Below are 22495 nucleotides of genomic sequence, written 5' to 3'. Positions count from 1 at the left end.
GATGTCTGAGTCACACAGTGATATGCAGTCTCAACGGCAGGTCCCTCAGCACACTAACATTGACAGGAAATATGGAAATACAACGGCTACGGTAAACGTCGGAGACGAGGTGGTTAGTGGCGGGTCTCTCAATCTCTCTCTTCCTCTCTCTCCCACTCACTGGGGCCAACTGCAGGTCAAACACCCATGTACACTGAGGCTATGGAGGAATGCCTATACTGTACAGTTAGATCTACACATCAGGTTTTCATTAAGAAGAACCAAATCAAGTCATTTGTCCATCCACTCAGGGCAGGCAGGGGAACAAATGTATGGACGTTTCCAGACATTCCCCTAACTAACTTTCAAAGTCTTCACTTTTGAAACCTGCCCTGAAAACCACTTTCAGTTGCTATCCTATTTATGGCAAAGCAACTTCAGAAACATATGCAGAGTTTAATTCCAAAACGCTATATCATCAGAAATGATTGCTTATTGGTACCTTCATGTGTGTGTGTAAAATATTACTGTTCTCGGATTTTATATTCATAGATTTTAGATGTGACTGAAAATGTGTTTTTTTTTGTGTGAAATGCTATACATCCATTGTTTCGCTGGAATGTTCATATCCTGTACATCTGACTGTGATATGTGGTTGTCCCACCTAGCTATCTCAAGATGAATGTACTAACTGTAAGTCGCTCTGGATAAGAGTGTCTGCTAAATGACTCAAATGTCAAAAGTTCATGTTTTACATACAGATCTCATATTACTATATTGAATTATCATATCGATGTCACAAACGTACCACTTGTATATTTCTTCATGAAAAAATGTCGTTATTTGTTACATTTGACTGTGTAAAACCTAGCAGTACGACTTATTTCTCTGAGAGTGAGGTGGATATGCTGTAGCATTTAGCAAAAAGACATGATTATTTTTCTCCCTGAAATGAAACCATCAAGTGATAGATTTTAAACAAATACTGTACATGTCTGTCATTGAACAGCCCCATGTCATGATTACATAGTGAAAAAATACACCAATCTCTTTCATCATTTCTTAAAACAATAAAAGCACATTTCTGAAAATGGATATATAGTGTTTTGGAATGAAACTCTTCACGTTGCCTCTTCAAACACATAAAGTATGAACATATAACACAACAACATCCCCATGGCCTACTTCCACAGACCAACTGGAAAACAACTTAGTGTATGACTGAGTCATCAGAGTCAGGATGATGAAGAGTAAACACAAGATCAGAGGACACACACACACAGTAAACACACACACACAGCCTTGTCGTCCGGTATTAATTGTTAAGAGTATAATATGACTCTTAACAATTGTAGTTGTGTCAGTGCTGTGTGACAAATGATTGTAGTGCTCAACATTTCCACAGTGAGAGTGCCATCATTTCCCAGGGCTACTGTGTAACCTGCTCAACACTGGAGTTACATTATGATTAATATGAGGAACATAATATGTACATCCTCTAGCGTTAGTCACCCTCTTTGTTAGGCCTGGGAAACATTTCCAATCAGGGAAAGTAATACTTGAAACTGTCTTCTAAACACTAAGAGGTAAATGTGAGCTTTGAGCACTCTCACTTGCTAAATGAATCAATGTAAACCTTACAACAAGTCATGTTGTTATATTCTGTCATGAAAGAGTAGCACAACTAACGCAAAACCAAAGAGAAGAAGAGAAACAAAATGATCCAACCTGTTGGCCATATTCTCTTCCTTCAATGCAGCTCTGCTGTATGTCTTGGTGGTTCTACCTCTGGTCTCCACACACCCAACCGCTAACTAACTCTCACCGAGACCCCAGTCTGTAGCTCTTCCCCTAACCCCTCCCCCTGGACTCACAGCCTGCAGTGATTTGCCAGACAGATGACGAGGCCACACCCCTGAGAGGGTGCACATGGTGACCATAGCTCAGCCCAGAATCTGGGTTAAAACAACAAACGCTGCAGCCAGCTGCACAGGGCCACCCTCTGTGGTGTGTGTGTGTGTGTGTGTGTGTGCTCTCTCTCATACACATGCACAGACTGCTAGCCAAGCTGCTGCTGCTAAAAAGCAATAAACGGCCCTGGACAATCCCAGGTTACATCACCTTATGGCCTCCAGTAACATAACTCGGCCAGAGAAACAGACTGAATGACAGCCCGGACTGACTGACTCACAGGCAGACGGGCGGCCGGACTGAAGGGTGGATGGACTGACAAAGTTTTGTGTGTTGGTGATGGGAACCCCCATTCAGCCAGCCTAATGTTCCAATGGGTGGACATTAAAGTGAAAGCTGCTCTGTTTTCTGTCACAGTGGAAGAAATTAGATCCATATGAGAACCCAGACACACACGACCAAAGCCTTTCCTATTGGCCAGTTTAATAGGGGCGTCCTTCCTATGGTTGGGGTTAGGTCAGCGGTTCTTCTGATCCACCTGAAGCTTCTGGAGATTTTTTATCCAACACATGAAAAAAATGATGGATAAGAGCTTCTTTCAGAGTGGAGCAGAGAAGGGTGTTAGAGAAACCATGCATTGATCCACTTGAGATAGCAGAGCCACAGAACAGTTCACAATGTCTGCTACTATAATCCATCTGCTTTCATCTCCAGCCCAATATAGACCCCTCTTTTACCCTGCCTCTATAAATACTACAGACCTATATCTACTGTGTGTGTGTTAGAAAGGTGAAAGGTCTGTTTTAAAGGCCATGCAGCATGGTCTCAGTCTAAAGTAGCACACTGATGATGATCTGCTTGTCTTGCTGCTCTCAGCAGAAAAGAGCTCATTCTAAAAGCCTCTTCAACTTCCCCCTCTGCTCGTTTTATTTTAGCTTGTTGACGTTAAAATGTCCATCACACACACACACACACACACACACACACACACACACACACACACACACACACACACACACACACACACACACACACAGAGGGCGGGTCGTTTGTCTTTCCTGACACAGACCAATCAATAGTATCACATAGATCTATGCAGACCAGGAGAGAAGGGATGAGCTCTTAGGAAAGATAAAGAAAAAAAGAGAAAACAGGTTGCTAGACAACAGGCTGACCAGATCAATGCAGTTTGCTGACTTTGCTCCCTGGAATAACTATATAGCAATATAGTGAGACAAAGAAAGGAAGCAGTCAATGTAGACCCGGATTTCCCAACCCTCTCCTTGGACCCCCCGACACGCCAGATCTCCAGACGTGCTTCACATATGACTCCATGCAGTTTATACCCGTCCACATGTGTTTTAGATCAGTGTAGTGCCTGTGTGTGTGTGTGTATATGTGCGAGTATGTGTGTGTATGTGCGTGTGTGTATGTATGTGCGTGCATGTATGTGTATGTCCAGCCAGCGTGATGAGGTTATCCAGAGTTCCCCCCCCCCCCATAAAATCCCAGTGGAAACTGATGGACAGACACACGGAAAGAATCTGGAAAGATGGGCAGATGGAAAGAAGATGGAAAGACTCTGATATGGAGTCTATGGAGTTTCCAGTCAGGAAAAGAAATACTAATGACAACCAACTCTACTCTGAGACTATTCTATTACACTGGTGCTCCTGGGGGGCCACAACACTGAGGTCTGGACTGAGTGTTGATATCTCCAATAGAAGCAGCCTATTCAGGATAGTATACAGTACTGTCTGTTAGCAGTTGAGAATTATTCGGGCCCAAAGTAGCCAAATATACTGTACAATGATAAATGGATCCACTGGCATCCTCTACATGCAACCAGACCTCGACGATTACACACACACACACACACGGATCATACTCTTGGGAGAGAGCAAATGGCCATCTGGCCATTCCAAGGCCACGCCTGCATGTCTGAGTCCACACACAGATGGAGGAGTAATATGGTAAAGATGTACACGCATACACACACACACACACACACACACACACACACACACACACACACACACACACACACACACACACACACACACACACACACACACACACACACACACACACACATACACACACACATACACACACACACACACACACATTAAAGATGCTCTGGGGCAGGGTTTCCGTTATGAAATTGTGGCGCCGGACATTTGACCAGCAGCTTTTTAATCTACCGGACATTTGAGAAATTTGCGGACCCATATGCATTTAGTGTATAACCTTATAAGGGTGTCCATTCACGTTGCTCAGAATGACATAAATCACATTTAGATGATGGCAATTCATCTTAACAGAACATGCAAGTCGAGGATGCAATGACGTGTGTCCTTACTACGCACTAACTGTCCATTTGTACTTTTCCTCAGCCAACAAGATGAGTAACAAAAAGCAATATCTCTAGCCCAAGCATAGGCAGCGTGTCAATTTCAAGTTTGGGGAAGCTCATTTTCACCAGAAAAATGCACCTTTATAATAAAGCATTCCATGCATCATCACATTTTCAGACTTATGTAAGACGGCATACTATTCCTTATGTGATGAGTAGATTGGATAGTCATTAGGCTAATAATGTAACTCAATCCCTATTCTCCAAAAAGACTGTTCAATGCATGGATAGAGGCCTAGACTATGGGCTATATCAGATAGGCTTCTTCTTTCTTTGGTTGGAAAAACACATTTCATGCATTTCTACTCCACTTTATATGACTGGAGACAGCAGAATCTTTTTTAATATGAAAAATTACAGGGAAGCCTACTCTGCTGATACTGACAAAAAGATCAATAAAAACGACTTTGTCCATATAACAGGCCTATGAGAAGGGGAGACACCAATATAATGTGACATCCATCTAAACTGGGGGAGGAAATTACTGTCCAAAAACAAACTTTTAAGTGGCACTGACCCAATAATAATAAAGAGTGAATATGTGCAGTGTGCACTCACCGGAGATATGGCCAATGCTCTCCGCTGGCGCCAATAAGATAGGCTATATGCCTACTATTGTTTGCTCAATTAAGCTGAGAATGTTGATAACTAAAAGACAGATTAGAGTCTTTTCATTGTCAAAGCCATTTGCTAGTGCAACACTGATAGAAAAAGGCCTAGAACAGTAAATATCTGGAACGGTCTTTCAGTCATGAAGAAGGGACAGCGAGAGGAGCTTATGTAGAAGTTAGATAACTGAATGTTATCCTACAGAGCACGTCTGCAATAAAGCTTAGGATTACCTGAATGATTCCTTCACTAGTACACATTCCAGCATTACATAACGACAACCTCGAAAAGCCATCGGAAGGACAAAACAAACTTCCCCTGAAAAATAAACCATCCATCTATCCATCTGTCCATCCGTTCAGTACCTCTTAGGTTCCTTGTCTTCAGTACACCTAATAGGCCTCTCATTCCTGTTGGAATTTAAAACTGCTGGACTCACAATGCAAACTAAACAGGCAAAAGCAATACTTCAACTTCAGCACCTAAGATAGTTAGGTGTCCTGGGCTGAGTGTAGTGACTCTCTAGCACTGTTAGGAGCAGAAACAGTGTCATGGGTGTATCTGTTAATGTACTAAGGTCTGAGGAGTCGTAAACACAGTCTCTGTGCTGCTTCAGACCGTGGGAAACAGAAGAAAGAGAGGAGGAAAGAGGGAGAGAAAGCGATGGGGAGCTCAACTCGCCCAGGTGTTTTCTCAGCTGACGGGCAGCGGTGGGATCCACCCGTCACAGAGGTCTCAACACCTTTCCTTTTCTCTTCCTCCCCCTCTTTCCTCCCTCGTGTGTATATGTGTTTGAATTGTATGAGGGCAAGGGTGCCAGGCCTCAATACTCAAACCTAGTACAGAAAAGAGACTTGGAGGGTGGTCCGGGTGTGTGTGTGTCTTCTTATATTGACAGTAACACTGCCAGCCTGTCGAGCCCAGCGCCTCGGAGGTTAAGAGTCTGTTGGAAAACAAAGACCATCTGACATATCGGAGTCTGCCATTGTCAAAGTGTGTGGCCAACCAACAAGTTTCAAGTTTTAATGTCACATGCATCAGTACAGTGAAATGCTTTTCCTGCAAGCTCTAACCCCAACAATGCAGTAATCAATAGCAATGTAGTATTAAAAATAACAAGGTAGAACAAAAACACACAAGATCTAGAAATAAGAGCATGATAAAGTACACTATATACAGGGTCAGTTCCAGTACCATATTTACAATGTGCAGGGATACTGTCTCGATGGAGGGGGAGCGGAGCGCTGTAAACACGGGCTTACTTACACTACGTCGCCACCTCGATAACCAAAATAAATATTGTTTGTGGACTTTAGCTCTGCGTTCAATACCCTCATCCCAGAACTACTACATGATAAACTCTCCCAGCTGAACATGTCCAGCTCCATCTGTCAGTGGATCACTGACTTCCTGACCAACAGGACGCAACACGTGAAGCTGGGAAAACACCTTTCGGACTCTTTATCCCTCAGCACCGGAGCGCTGCAAGGATGCATGCTCTCACCTCTACTCACTCACTCTACACCAATGACAACACCTCCAATATTGCATCTGTCAAACTACTCAAGTTTGCAGATGACACCACTCTGGTCGGTCTCATCACCGACGGCGATGAGTCAATGTACCGTGGAGAGATCGACCGGCTGGTGGCCTGGTGCAGTCGCAATAACCTGGAACTCAACACAGACAAAACCATGGAGATGGTGGTTGACTTCAGAAAACTCCTCCCACCATCTCTCCCCCTGGAGATTAATGGCTCAACTGTTAGCACGGCTGAATCCTTCAAATTCCTGTGGACCATCATCTCCCACAACCTCAAGTTGGAGGACAACATCACAGAGGTCACCATCGAGGTCCTGCACAACTCCAGGGCAAGGAAGCATGCAGGAAAGATCATCGCCAACCCCTCCCACCCGGTCCCCACCTCCAGAAATTCACTCATGACCAAAACCTCCCGCTACCTGAACAGTTTCTTCCCCCGGGCTGTGGTCCTCACTAACCAGCCATCTGGCCCATAGAGACTAAAGGACTATGCTGTGGTCCTCACCAACCAGCCATCTGGCCCATAGAGACTAAAGGACTATGCTGTGGTCCTCACCAACCAGCCATCTGGCCCATAGAGACTAAAGGACTATGCTGTGGTCCTCACCAACCAGCCATGGGGTGGGAGAGACAATGAAAACAGCCCATGAACTTATATTCTCCCCAACGGCTGGAGTACATTAGGCTACAATATGTTTTGGCCAGTGATGTAGTGGTAAAAAAATAGGTGGGTAAACCCTGATCGCCATTCACAGTGAATAAAGTAAAGTTTCCTATACTTTCAATGAATATTTCGGCATAGGTGTGTAAATGCTTTAGCTCCGATGCCCGCCAATGGGTTTAACCAAGTCTGCAAGTCATTTGAATATGGGTTGTGAAAAATCATTGGGGTTTATAACTTTCATTTCTTTTGATTTGGTACATTGAAAATGTGATAATATACATCTTGAACCTTATGTCTGCTGCATTGGTGGAGTCATTTACTGTTTAATTGAATGCATGGGAAAGCATATCCTTACAAAATAAAAAAATCCATAATCATTCTATCTGAAGTGAATCGCCTAGTTGTCATCACCCTAGCGAGTTTACAATAGATTCTCATTGGAGATGTCCTTCTCACCTAATATCCCATGCTGTTCCGATGTTCAAAGTAAGGTAATATCGTGAGAGTCAAATTCAAGCCTGGTGAGAGTGTTACATACAATTCTGAGTATGTGTAAATATACTTGGTGAAGGTGATACTGATTCTCATTGGAGAGGATTATAGGACACACACACACACACACACACACACACACACTCTAAAGAGGTGGAGAAAAGCAACCAAACAAACCCAGATAACACCCTCCGCAGTATACAGCAGCTCTCACAAAGACCAGTAGAGATCAGGAACCTATTCAACACCCGGACACTGACAATCAAAACACTGCTTTTTGGTAAGGTCTTAAAACCCCATTTCCCACTGACCAACAGGCTCTGTAGGCCTTAACACTGTTCCCATTATACTTAACCATTTCCAGCCCCACCTTAGCCCTTCACATGACCGCAGAATGGAATGGGGAAAGGAAAGTCCAAACCCTCTGTGAAGGCCTGTTTTCCCTACAGGGAGTCAGGGTAGATTAATATTGTTCTGGAGGGGTTGTGTCCTGACCAGGAGGTGACAGCAGTTTAATCCAAACAAACTGGCCTGAGGGTAACCAACTCTCCCACTGAGCTCCCCAGTACAGAACACTATGGACTTCCTGCTAGCTGGAAATCTGGCTGGATGCTTTACCCCGAAGGCCCTCAGGTCGGACTTGGGATGTGCGTATGTGTACTCCCAGGAAAACCTTATACTCTGTTCCAATCAACAGTAAGCACTCCCTGGTCCGCAGAGGTATGGGGGAGTACACTGGCTAAGAATCTCAGCTTTCCTAGAGTAATTAGAGTATCAAGTGATATCACCTCTGATCCCAGCAACCCTTCCCGCTCACAGCTAAACACATTAAAGGAGGGGGGGTAAAGCTGTAGAAAGATGAGGAGGGAGGTAGAAAGAAAAGTGGAACTGAGGAGAGAAAGAGAAGCTGAGAAAGTGAAAGATGTAGACGTGTGTAGGTATTGTCTGGCTGGTTTCGGGGGTAACTTAGATGTGACAGGGTTTTCACCTGGAGACAGTGTTACAGTCACACCCTCGGGCAAATACTTCTACTGCTCTCATTCTAGTGTCTGACACATGCACACCCATCTGTCCCATCCATGTTACACTACACCAAAGCATCACTACTCTGGACGGTTCTGACTTAGAATATGTGGACAACTATAAATACCTAGGTGTCTGGCTAGACTGCAACTCTCCTTCCAGACTCACATTAAGCATCTCCAATTCAAAATTACATCTAGAATCGGCTTCCTATTTCGCATACAAAGCATCCTTCACTCATGCTGCCAAACATACCCTCGTAAAACTGACTATCCTACCGATCCTCGACTTCGGCAATATGTCATTTACAAAATAGCCTCCAACACTCTACTCAACAAATTGGATGCAGTCTATCACAGTGCCATCCGTTTTGTCACCAAAGCCCCATATACTACCCACCACTGCGACCTGTATGCTCTCGTTGGCTGATCCTCACTTCATACTTGTTGCCAAACCCACTGGCTCCAGGTCATCTACAAGTCTCTGCTAGGTAAAGCACCGCCTTATCTCAGCTCACTGGTCACCATAGCAACACACACCCATAGCACTCGCTCCAGCAGGTATATTTCACTGGTCACCCCCAAAGCCAATTCCTCGTTTGGCCGCCTTTCATTACAGTTCTCTGCTGCCAATGACTGGAACGAACTGCAAAAATCACTGAAGCTTGAGACTCATATCTCCCTCACTAGCTTTAAGCACCAGCTGTCAGAGCAGCTCACAGATCACTGCACCTGTACATAGCCTATCTGTAAATAGCTCATCCAACTACCTCATCCCCATACTGTATTTATTTATTTATCTTGCTCCTTATCTTGCATCCCAGTATCTCTACTTGCACATTCATCTTCTGCACATCTATCACTCCAGTGTTTAATTGGTATATTGTAATTACTTCGCCGCCATGGCCTATTTATTGCCTTACCTCCCTTATCCTACCTCATTTGCACACACTGTATATAGACTTTTTCTACTGTATTATTGACTGTATGTTTGTTTATTTCATGTGTAACTCTGTGTTGTTGTATGTGTTAACTGCTTTGCTTTATTTTGGCCAGGTCGCAGTTGTAAATGAGAACTTGTTCTCAACTAGCCTACCTGGTAAAATAAAGGTAAAAAAAATATATATATATATATATATATATATATTTTTTACCTTTATTTTACCAGGTAGGCTAGTTGAGAACAAGTTCTCATTTACAACTGCGACCTGGCCAAAATAAAGCAAAGCAGTTTTTTTTTTTAAATGTCCTCTCCATTGTGACCTCTAATACTGCACATGAGGATCAACTTCTACCTACTCCTCTAATACTGCACATGAGGATCAACTTCTACCTACTCCTCTAATACTGCACATGAGGATCAACTTCTACCTACTCCTCTAATTCTGCACATGAGGATCAACTTCTACCTACTCCTCTAATACTGCACATGAGGATCAACTTCTACCTACTCCTCTAATACTGCACATGAGGATCAACTTCTACCTACTCCTCTAATACTACACATGAGGATCAACTTCTACCTACTCCTCTAATACTACACATGAGGATCAACTTCTACCTACTCCTCTGTTTTTTGTCTTTTACCCCACTTTTTCTCCCCAATTTCATCATATCCAATTAAGCTCTTGTCTCATTGATGCAACTCCTCAACGGGCACAGGAGAGACGAAGGTTGAGTCATGCGTCCTCCGAAACACGACTTGCCAAACTGAACTTCTTAACACCCGGAAGCCAGAAAAACCAATGTCGGAGGAAACACCGTTCAACTGACGAACAAAGTCAGCCTGCAGATGCCCAGCCCTCCACAAGGAGTCGCTAGAGTGCGATGAGCCAAGTAAAGTCCCCCGGGCCAAACCCTCCCCTAACCCGGACAGCGCTGGGCCAATTGTGCGTCGCACTATGGGACTCCCGGTAACATCTGGTTGTGACACAGCCTGGGATCAAACCCGGGTCTGTAGTGACGCCTCAAGCACTGTGACCACTGCACCACTCGGGAGGCCTCTACCTACTCCTCTCCTACTGTACACATGAATGATCCACCAGTGAGAGGTACTCATACCTACTTACCTCTTTGGAAGATGCCACGGTACATAAAAACATGCACTAGCACACACATACACCAAATACATAAAAACCGTTTCTGTGGTGCTCCTGGGGTGAACCACTGAAGAACCCACATCGATGTCATTGCAAAAAAATCACCCAGATAATAACTAAGACTAAAAAGATAACATTCCACCCCTATAGAAACCTACAGGCTGTATCTCCGATCCTGTACGCAGAGAGATAGGAAGTCAGCACCGAAACAGGCTCCAGATAACAGGAAGTGAACCCCTGACACCCTCTGAAACCTCCCTATCCTCTTCTCTCCTCTGTCCTCTCTGCCCAGGCCAGTGACAGTCAACGGTGATTATTGTGCTTATTGTTTCAGAGGTTTTCCCCTTTTTAGACGACCTACCCAGGTGGTCCAGCCATGCAGGCTAGAGCAGTATCACTTACCCCATGGTTTTTCCTCCATATTGGAAAAACATTGCCCCCCCCAATCCTGCCAGTTCCACTTAATAAATAGACTGGACTGATCCTTCATGTCAGGGGGGGGGAGACAATGAAAACAGCCCATGAACTTATATACTCCCCAACGGCTGGAGTACATTAGGCTACAATATGTTTTGGCCAGTGATGTAGTGGTAAAAAAATAGGTGGGTAAACCCTGATTGCCATTCACAGTGAATAAAGTAAGGTTTCCTATACTTTCAATGAGTATTTCGGCATAGGTGTGTAAATGCTTTAGCAAAATAAAAAAAGGGGTGTAAACAATTTACCATGCACTACACTAGTTTTGGCCTGGGTACTGGGGTTATGAGCCCCTAGCATATGTAACGCTTACATGGTGAGTAACCTTACCTTAGACCTGAAGACCCCCAAACTAATGCCTCCTCAGGTTTAGCTCAGAGGCTAACACAGTCTTGTGGCACTCAGACAACTTGGTTTCAAAATCCAGTGTGTCATATCAGCTGACACCTGCTTACAGTAGAACAATAGGACCTTGGGGACAAGACTGTCATTGCACCAGGTCAAGACAGGTGCCAGGAACCCAACATAGACAGGAAACTATGAATCTCTTTGTTTGAGAGGACAAGGTTAGCTACAGTGTCAGGTATTATTATTTCTCCTAATCTGATTTGTTCTAAATAACATGGAAAAGCAGCATGTGGCAGGTTATGCAAGTTAAGTTGTAGAATGAATGTCACACATTTTCCTAAGAGGAATCTCTCCTACTATTTCCTGAGTACTTTATTATTTTGCACTTTGGGTTTCGTCCCGCTTTTATATATATAGTGCTAGAATAAACTCAATAGTTCTAAACCTGTGACTGCCTCTTTCCTACTCCTCTCTACACACAATGACCGACCCTAGAGAACAGGAAGCAGCAGGACATCCCGACCTTTCTGCTATAGGAGTGAAGCTCCACCACGACTCGTGCCTGGAGCACCTCGGGTTAGCCAAGGATGAGGTGCTCGGGACCGTACGCCAGCTGCAGGCTACACCATCACCTTCCCAGCTCCCCGCGGTCGTTCCAGCCACCCCACTACCATCTACATCACCTGGTCAGATCAGAAACATTCACCTGCCCCTTCCGGAGCGGTTAGACGGGACCCCAGCTCACTGTAGGGGGTTTCTCCTGCAGTGTGACCTCCACCTTGCCCGTCATTCCGGGCCGGCCTCCGAGAGGAACAAGGTGGCCTTGGTGATCTCGGTGCTGGCAGGCTGGGCTCTGGAGTGGGCGCACGCCGTCTGGGAGAGGGAAGGTCCAGAAGTGCAGTCCTATGAGCGCTTCACCCAACTCTTCCGTGCCGTTTTCTACTACCCTATAGAGGGCCGAGAGGGAGGATAGCATCTCCTCCGTCTACACCAGGGGTCCAGGACAGCGTCTGAGTACGCTCTGGATTTTCAGACGGTGGCTGTGTCCACAGGCTGGAACAACCAGGCCCTGTTGATGGTTTTCCGGAGTGGACTACAGGCGGACGTCCAGAACTCACGCTGGACCAGCTCATCGCCATGGCTATCTGCCTGGATAATTTCCTGCGTGCCTGTCGTCGCCCATCCCGGGGGTTCGGGTCTCTCCCAGAAACCTCCAGTGAGACTGAGCCCATGGAGGTGGGCACGATGCACCTTCCTCAAGAGGAAGGTCAACACCGCAGGTCAACAGGGTCTCTGCTCCTATTGCGGGGACACCTGTCCCAGTAGGAGAATCAGGCGAGGAAGCGACAGGCCGATCTTAATCTACTTGGCTGGAAAATGTTTGTATGTTTTTGTAAGCGTGGCGCTGTCCTCAGATAATTGCATGGTATGCTTTCGCTGTAAAGCCTTTTTGAAATCTGACAGAGCAGCTGGATTAACAAGAAGTTCATCTGTAAACCGATGTATAACACTTGTTATTTTATGAGTGTTTATTATGAGTATTTCTGTATTTTGAATTTGGCGCTCTTCAATTTCACCAGATGTCGGCCAGCTAGCGTCCCATATGGATTTTATTTCGATTTTTCTTCTGTTCACTCACTTTGCATTCAGTTAATTGATAAATATAATCTATTAACATGTCTATTTTTGAAAGCATTCGTACTTTACAGCATTTTTTCACACCTGCCTAAAACTTTTGCGCAGTCCTATATATACAGTGGGGGAAAAAAATATTTAGTCAGCCACCAATTGTGCAAGTTCTCCCACTTAAAAAGATGAGCGAGGCCTGTAATTTTAATCACAGGTACACTTCAACTATGACAGACAAAATTAGAATTTTTTTCCCAGAAAATCACATTGTAGGATTTTTAATGAATTGATTTGCAAATTATGGTGGAAAATAAGTTTTTGGTCAAAAACAAAAGTTTATCTCAATACTTTGTTATATACCCTTTGTTGGCAATGACAGAGGTCAAACGTTTTCTGTAAGTCTTCACAAGGTTTTCACACACTGTTGCTGGTATTTTGGCCCATTCCTCCATGCAGATCTCCTCTAGAGCAGTGATGTTTTGGGGCTGTTGCTGGGCAACACAGACTTTCAAGTCCCTCCAAAGATTTTCAATGGGGTTGAGATCTGGAGACTGGCTAGGCCACTCCAGGACCTTGAAATGCTTCTTACGAAGCCACTCCTTCGTTGCCCGGGCGGTGTGTTTGGGATCATTGTCATGCTGAAAGACCCAGCCACGTTTCATCTTCAATGCCCTTGCTGATGGAAGGAGGTTTTCACTCAAAATCCCATACATGGCCCCATTCATTCTTTCTTTTACACGGATCAGTCGTCCTGGTCCCTTTGCAGAAAACAGCCCCAAAGCATGATGTTTCCACCCCCATGCTTCACAGTAGGTATGGTGTGCTTTGGATGCAACTCAGAATTCTTTGTCCTCCAAACATGACGAGTTGAGTTTTTACCAAAAAGTTATATTTTGGTTTCAGCTGACCATATGACATTCTCCCAATCTTCTTCTGGATCATCCAAATGCTCTCTAGCAAACTTCAGACGGGCCTGGACATGCACTGGCTTAAGCAGGGGGACACGTCTGGCACTGCAGGATTTGAGTCCCTGGCGGCGTAGTGTGTTACTGATGGTAGGCTTTGTTACTTTGGTCCCAGCGCTCTGCAGGTCATTCACTAGGTCCCCCCGTGTGGTTCTGGGATTTTTGCTCACTGTTCTTGTGATCATTTTGACCCCACGGGGTGAGATCTTGCGTGGAGCCCCAGATCGAGGGAGATTATCAGTGGTCTTGAATGTCTTCCATTTCCTAATAATTGCTCCCACAGTTGATTTCTTCAAACCAAGCTGCTTACCTATTGCAGATTCAGTCTTCCCAGCCTGGTGCAGGTCTACAATTTTGTTTCTGGTGTCCTTTGACAGCTTGGTCTTGGCCATAGTGGAGTTTGGAGTGTGACTGTTTGAGGTTGTGGACAGGTGTCTTTTATACTGATAACAAGTTCAAACAGGTGCCATTAATACAGGTAACAAGTGGAGGACAGAGGAGCCTCTTAAAGAAGAAGTTACAGGTCTGTGAGACCCAGAAATCTTGCTTGTTTGTAGGTGACCAAATACTTATTTTCCACCATAATTTGCAAATAAATTCATTAAAAAAATCCTACAATGTGATTTTCTGGATTTTTTTTCCTCATTTTGTCTGTCATAGTTGAAGTGTACCTATGATGAAAATTACAGGCCTCTCTTATCTTTTTAAGTGGGAGAACTTTCACAATTGGTGGCTGACTAAATACTTTTTTGCCCCACTGTATATAGTGCTTTAAGAAACTCAGTAGTTCTAAACCTGCAACTACCTCCTGCATACTCCTCTCTACACTTGTAACTATGAAGTCATGAGGTCAATAAATCTATTTTGGAATCGGAATCAGATTCAGAATTCTTTCACATCTACTGTTCTGCATATTTTTGACCATGCTGTGTATGCTGAATGTACTAACCTTTTGTGTGGATTCTTGAAGAAGAGTCCGAGACAAACGGTCCCCTTCAGGCCTGGTTACACAAGTCTTCTCTTCAGGATCTGTAAAAGGAACAGAGATGATGCATTATAGAGAATAACACACAAACACATACATGCACACACACACACACCAAGTGAACAACCTGCTTAAATCATAAAACCACCGCATCTCCAGAGAGACCACTGGTTAACCAGCCAGGAGCTCTGTCAGTTTTGGCTCCCAGACAAAATGTTATGGTATTTTCCACCCAAGAGGGAGCCATGTCACCTGGAGAGATAGGGAAACTGTTCAACAGCGTGTACTGTCTAATAAAATCTACATCTGCACTCCGCATCATGTATCCAAGATGGCGTAGCAGTCAGACATCTGTTTTTGTTTTGTCCCGTCCAGTCCCCTGTATATACATCGTTTTCTTCGTATATATTTTTAATCTCAATTTCCATCTACGGACTGAACATACTCTCCTGCAACCCGCCTCACCCAATGTGGTACGGATCTGCTATTTTTTATACTTTAGAACCGGAACCCTCACTAGAAGCTAGCCAGCTAACTAGCCACTGCTAGCGGTCATCACCGTTAACTCAGCCCGGTCAATTCCTGCCAGTCTGCGCAGCGCAATATAATCCCAGAGCATATCGGTCTGCTTTTTCTCAACCACATCTCCGGATTCCTACCGCAAGCTCTGAACCTTTACACCGGGTCATCGGAGCTAGCTAGATGCTATCTGAGTGGCTACTCCTGGCTAACGTCTCCGTCCCGAAGCAAGCACCATTTAGCCTGGAGCTAGTCTCAAGCTAGGCCCATCTCCCAGCTAGCCAATTCAGCCAATTCTTGGGCTACAATACCTTGTTTGCCAATTGGCCTTTACTTTACTGACACGAAGACCCGCCGATCCATCACGACTGGTCTGCCAAAATAACTGTCTGAGGTGGTTTCAACAGGCTCTTCTGTTGCGACGTCCACGGAGGCCCATCTGCTAGCCCCGGCCCGTTAGCTGTCTGAATCGCCATGTCTCCAGCTCGCCTAGCGCAGTAGCACTACTGAATTGGCTCCCTGATTAATCTATTGCTACTCACTGGACCCTATGATCACTCGGCTACACATGCTTCTCCCTAATGTCAATATGCCTTGTCTATTGCTGTTTTGGTTAGTGACTGTAGAGCCTCCAGCCCTGCCTAATATGCCTTAAATAGCCCTTTCGTTCGACCCCCCACACATGCGGTGACCTCACCTGGCTTAACTGGTGCCTCTAGAGACAAAATCTCTCTCATTGTCACTCAATGCCCTGCAGCCCCCTGCACCACTCCCATTCCCCAGGCGCTCCCATTTGTTGACTTCTGTAACCGTAACCGTAGGACAACCGCCAACCCGGATGTCCTAGCCATGCCTGAATCCTGGCTTAGGAAGGCCACAAAAAATCCTGAAATTTCCATCCCTAACTATAACATTTTCTGACAAGATAGAACTGGACAACTGCTAGCAGTGGCTGTGGACTTCAGGAAACAGCAGAGGGAACACCCCCCTATCCACATTGATGGAACAGTAGTGGAGAGGGTAGTAAGTTTTAAGTTCCTCGGCGTACACATCACAGACAAACTGAATTGGTCCACCCACACAGACAGCATCGTGAAGAAGGCGCAGCAGCGCCTCTTCAACCTCAGGAGGCTGAAGAAATTTGGCTTGTCACCAAAAGCACTCACAAACTTCTACAGATGCACAATCGGATCAGATGCTCTCCAGAGGGTAGTGAGATCTGCACAACGCATCACCAGGGGCAAACTACCTGCCCTCCAGGACACCTACACCACCCAATGTCACAGGAAGGCCATAAAGATCATCAAGGACAACAACCACCCGAGCCACTGCCTGTTCACCCCGCTATCATCCAGAAGGCGAGGTCAGTACAGGTGCATCAAAGCTGGGACAGAGAGACTGAAAAACAGCTTCTATCTCAAGGCCATCAGACTGTTAAACAGCCACCACTAACATTGAGTGGCTGCTGCCAACACACTGACTCAACTCCAGCCACTTTAATAATGGGAATTGATGGGAAATTATGTAAAATATATCACTAGCCACTTTAAACAATGCTACCTAATATAATGTTTACATACCCTACATTATTCATCTCATATGTATATACTGCACTCAATACCATCTACTGTATCTTGCCTATGCCGCTCTGTACCATCACTCATTCATATATCTTTATGTACATATTCTTTATCCTCTTACACTTGTGTCTATAAGGTAGTAGTTTTGGAATTGTTAGCTAGATCACTTGTTGGTTATTACTGCATTGTCGGAACTAGAAGCACAAGCATTTCGCTACACTCGCATTAACATCTGCTAACCATGTGTATGTGACAAATAAAATTTGATTTGATTTGAACTGCCAAAGGAGGCAGAGATGCAATCTACTACAGAGATAGCCTGCAGAGTTCTGTAATACTATCCAGGTCTGTTCCCAAACAATTCGAGCTTCTACTTTAAAAAATCCACCTTCCCAGAAACAAGTCTCTCACCATTGCCGCTTGTTATAGACCCCATTCAGCCCCCAGCTGTGTCTTGGACACCATATGTGAATTGATTGCCCCCCATCTATCTCCAGAGTTTGTACTGTTAGGTTACCTAAACTGGGACATGCTTAACACCCCGGCCATCCTACAATCTAAGCTTGATGCCCTCAATCTCATACAAATTATCAAGGAACTGACCAGGTACAACCCCAAATCCGTAACCATGGGCACCCTCTTAGATATCATCCTGACCAACCTGCCCTTCAAATACACTTCTGTTGTCTTCAACCAGGATCTCAGCGATCACTGCCTCATTGCCTGCATGCGTAATGGGTCCACGGTCTAAAGACCACCCATCATCACTGTCAAACGCCCTATAAAACACTTCAGTGAGCAGGCCTTTCTAATCGACCTGGCCCGGGTATCCTGGAAGGATATTGACCTCATCCCGTCAGTAGAGGATGCCTGGTTGCTCTATTAAAGTGCTTCCTTCACCATCTTAAATAAGCATGCCCCATTCAAAAAAAGTAGAACTAAGAACAGATATAGCCCTTGGTTCACCCCAGACTTGACTGCCCTAGACCAGCACAAAAACATCCGGCGTTCTGCATTAGCATCGAACGAATATACCCCGCGATATGCAACTTTTCAGGGGAGTCAGGAACCAATATACTCAGTTAGTTAGGAAAGCTAAGGTTAGCTTTTTCAAACAGATATTTGCATCCTGTAGCACTAATTCCAAAAGGTTTTGGGACACTAAAGTCCATGGAGAATAAGAGCACCTCCTCCCAGCTCCCAACTAGGAAACACTGTCACCACCGATAAATCTACAATAATCTCTAATTTCAATAAGCATTTTTCTACGGCAGCCATGATTTACACCTGGCTACCCCTACCCCTACCCCGGTCAACAGCTCAGAACCCCCTGCAGCAACTTGCCCAAGAACTTAAAACTTACTACCCTCTCCATCACGAATGACTCCTATGCTGAGTGATGACATGAACAAATAAATTATTGATTGTTACAGTAGCCTATATAAGTATTGAAATATAGGCCTAAGTAAGTTTACGGCATCAGTGGTGTATATTCATGGAAGCCAGGCTTCCCCCAATTTGTTTTTACAAGATTTAAAAAAAAATTAAAACATGTAATAAAAATGTTTTTGTCTCTGTGTTTCATAATTTTCCTTCAATTCCCAAGAGGCTGAATGTATCTCACCTGAGAAAGCGTCCGAGTGAGCGAAACAGCGCCCCTCTGTCTCTCTACGTGTAGACCATCTATCTGATGCTGTCTGGTACAAAGAAGAATGACATTGTTGACGCCGTAGCATTGAACGCAAGGGAAGCCAGCGAGCATTTTGGCCATTTTGGCCTTCACAAAAAAGTATAAAACATTAGCCAATCAGCGTTGAGCTAAACTGAGCGAGCTCAACTGTGAATGGTCCTAGTGCACCAAAATAAAGTATCAAGGGAAGCCAGATTGGATTTGGCTTCCCTTGACAAATTGCATTGAGAGCATACGTCATTGACAGAAATGACTTGAATTGTTGCATCTCATTGTGTTGTTATCCTCCAGTGGCTAGCTAGCTAAAATTGGTCCTTTCCTAAATTAGCCATCGATGAAGATAGGGATTTGAACTTGTGGTTTAACTTAATTCTCTGTGCTGGCCAATGATTACAACATCGATGCTGATCGAACCATTAATTAATATGTTGTGCCCCTGGCCTGAAAGAATGGAAGTTCAGTATGTAGCTAGATGTAGAAGGATAATGTTAACTAGCTATCATTGCCCATGAAGTTAGGCTTGTGAGCAAGCATTTTAGCCAGGTAGCCTAGGACAACAAAAAATAAAAGTGTGTACTGTATGACAGAGGGATAGACCGTTTCGTCAACGTGGAAGAGAGGAGGATGGCATTGGTGTTTCTCTACAAGTAGGGTGAGTCAACATGTTTTTCTACTTGCACGAACACGCGCGCACACACGCACGCACGCACACACACACGCACGCACACACACACATAAATCAGAATCATGGACAGCCACATCATATTTACATTATGTTGATTGGACTAAATTGTTTGTGGTATCTTTTAGTTGTCGCTGTAATGGACTAAAGCAGAGATGATTTGATGATGTTGAAGTTGACATGGTGCTGAAATAACTCAGCGTTGTTCTAAATCAATAGTTGTTTAGTGGTCCAAAAATGTGGGAAACATTAACTTACTTGAACATGCTGTAGGTCATGTAACTCTCTGTTAAATGCAATATGCTTTGTGGACTTCACCGGTCGGAGGTTGCTATCCGTTTTTGTGATAAAACTGTAAGGACCGACGCTGGAGTAGAGAAGCAGATACGGGGAGTCAACATGTAATAAGGAACAGACATGGAACAAGACAGGAACAGCGTCAGCACACGGGTAACACAACGACATACGACAATTAATGCAGAAGCAGGGAACAGAGCTGGGGAACAGACAGATATAGGGAAGGAAATAACACAGGTGATTGAGTCCAGGTGAGTGCAATGAACCGCTGATGTGCGTGACGAGGGAAGCAGGTGTACGTAATGATGGTGGCAGGAGTGCGTAATGCAGGGCAGCCTTGCGCCCACGAGCACCAGGGAGGGAGAGCGGGAGCAGGCGTGACAGTACCCCCCCCTCTAGGGGCGCCACCCGGCTTCTCACCTGGACTAGCCTGATTTGCCGGCCGAGGCATGTGCGCTGGACCAACTGGCTGGGGTGTAGAAGCCAGACGAACCAGCAGAGGCATAGGAACCTGGTGAACCGGCTGAGGCGTGGGAGCCTGACGATTCGGTTGAGGCGTGACAGCCTGATGATCCCGCTGAGACGTGGGAGCCTGATGAGCCGGCTGAGGCGTAGACGCCTGGCGAGCCGGCTGAGCGGTAAAACCCTGACGATACAGCAAAGGCCTGATGTGGGATGGGCGCCTGCCGAGCCAACCGGGGCAAGGAATTTCTCAAGCCAGCTAGGGTGTGGAAGCCAACTAAGGCACCCCCAGGTTCCATCGGCGGCAGCCCCCGGACCTGACGTCACCACCAACCGAAAAGCCATCATTCTGTGAGAACCAATGCTGGAGTAGAGAAGCAGGTACGGGGAGTCAACATTTAATAAGGAACAGACATGGAACAAGACAGGAACAGCGTCAGTACACGGGTACAGCAGGGAACAGAGCTGGGGAACAGACAGATATAGGGAAGGAAATAATAAAGGTGATTGAGTCCAGGTGAGTGCAATGAATCGCTGATGGGTGTGACAAGGGAAGCAGGTGTGCGTAATGCAGGGCTGCCTGGCGCCCTGGAGCGCTAGTGAGGGAGAGCGGGAGCAGGTGTGACAAAAACAAAGGTGTGGTTGAATTGGTATTTCTTATTCTTATTGTCTTGGCCCTTAGGCCTATATATATCATGGTCGCAAGGCATATGAATTAACAAATTATAGAGCAAACAACGCAATTATCACAACACATAGGTTGTTGTATGGCTTTTTTGGGTGGGGGGGGCTTTGCTCCCCAATGATTTTACCCACGCTACTGTGCGGTATTAAGACTAAACAGAATGTGCTCTTAGGCCTACAGCTCGATGGTGGTTATACAAGGCTGCTATACTAAACCTACTAATGATAATGAAATGACCTATTATTATATTCATGATGATAATAATAATAATAACAATAAGAAGGAGATCAAGGAAAAAGGAGGGTTATTATTATTATTATTATTATTATTATTATTATTATTATTATTATTATTATTATTATTATTATTAGAATTTTTCTGAACATTTGGAACAGTGTAAACACTAAATAAATGATAAATAATACCAGAGAGGCTGGTCAAACGAGAAAAAAAGCGTAATGCCTTTATTACAACATAGAAAAGATTGAAAACAGACGCATTTGTGAAATTGTTGCATGAGGCTTGGTGCTCACAGAATCAGTAGGCTATTAAACAAACACTAAAACAGAGAACAGAATCAGTAGGCTATTAAACAAACACTAAAACAGAGAACAGAATCAGTAGGCTATTAAACAAACACTAAAACAGAGAACAGAATCAGTAGGCTATTAAACAAACACTAAAACAGAGAACAGAATCAGGAGCTGTCTTATTTATGTAGATATACACAACCATTGAAAAGTTTGGGGTCACTTAGAAATGTCCTTGTTTTTGAAAGAAAAGCAAATTTTTTGTCCATTAAAATAACATCAAATTGATCAGAAATACAGTGTAGACATTGTTAATGTTGTAAATTACTTTTGTAGCTGGAAACGGCTGATTGTTAATGGAATATCTATTTCAGTAGCACTGATTGTTTGGTCGATAGGCTGTTGGAGGACCGAGATTTCTTTAGTAGAGCAGTAGCAAAACATTTTTATTTTCTATAAAAATCATGGTGTACAAGACAACTGTCTTCGACTGATGGACTGTGCCATCCCCACAGCCTCAACAATGGTTCCATCCACTCAGACAGGTGCGAATCAGTCAGTTGTCTTGTACACCATGATTTTTATTTAAGAAATCTAATATTTTGCGACTGCTCGACTAAAGAAATCTTGGTCGACCAACAGCCTATCAACAAACAATCGACCAGTCGACTAAATTGGGTCAGCTCTAGTGTGCCTGTGTCATTTCAGACATTATTAGACCTCAGTTGATCCCTAACAATGTAGATTCTAGATTCATTCTGAATATTTTCCAATGACAGAGCTGAACACACAAGTTACATTAAATAACCCTGTTCTAGGGGGTTTTCTCCACTATTACAACCCCAGTTACCCAGTCACACAGTCACTACAAGCTGACTCATATCTTACACTGTTTCTCTCCTGATAGCGGTC

At 44.5% G+C, this 22495-nt stretch overlaps 1 protein-coding gene across 6 annotated transcripts in view; it reads right to left on the bottom strand.

Annotated features, from left to right (window-relative positions):
• lhfpl2a (LHFPL tetraspan subfamily member 2a) overlaps positions 1-22495 on the bottom strand; it is a 65111-nt gene that overhangs the window by 22613 nt on the left and 20003 nt on the right. For 4 of the 6 annotated variants that reach the window (XM_036977067.1, XM_036977066.1, XM_036977065.1 and 1 more), the window contains one exon: positions 15103-15182. The exons of 1 other annotated variant lie outside the window; for it this stretch is intronic. The gene's annotated coding sequence lies outside the window, so the exon portion shown is untranslated. Of the gene's footprint in view, positions 1-1707; positions 1805-15102; positions 15183-22495 lie in introns of those variants that run through there. One more of the 6 variants, XM_021602138.2, reaches the window with a different exon arrangement.

Source organism: Oncorhynchus mykiss, chromosome 5 (assembly GCF_013265735.2).
Source record: "Oncorhynchus mykiss isolate Arlee chromosome 5, USDA_OmykA_1.1, whole genome shotgun sequence".
In the NCBI taxonomy this organism is placed as follows: domain Eukaryota; kingdom Metazoa; phylum Chordata; class Actinopteri; order Salmoniformes; family Salmonidae; genus Oncorhynchus; species Oncorhynchus mykiss.
Note: the sequence above shows the minus strand (reverse complement) of the source record. Positions and strands in the feature narration are given on the sequence as shown.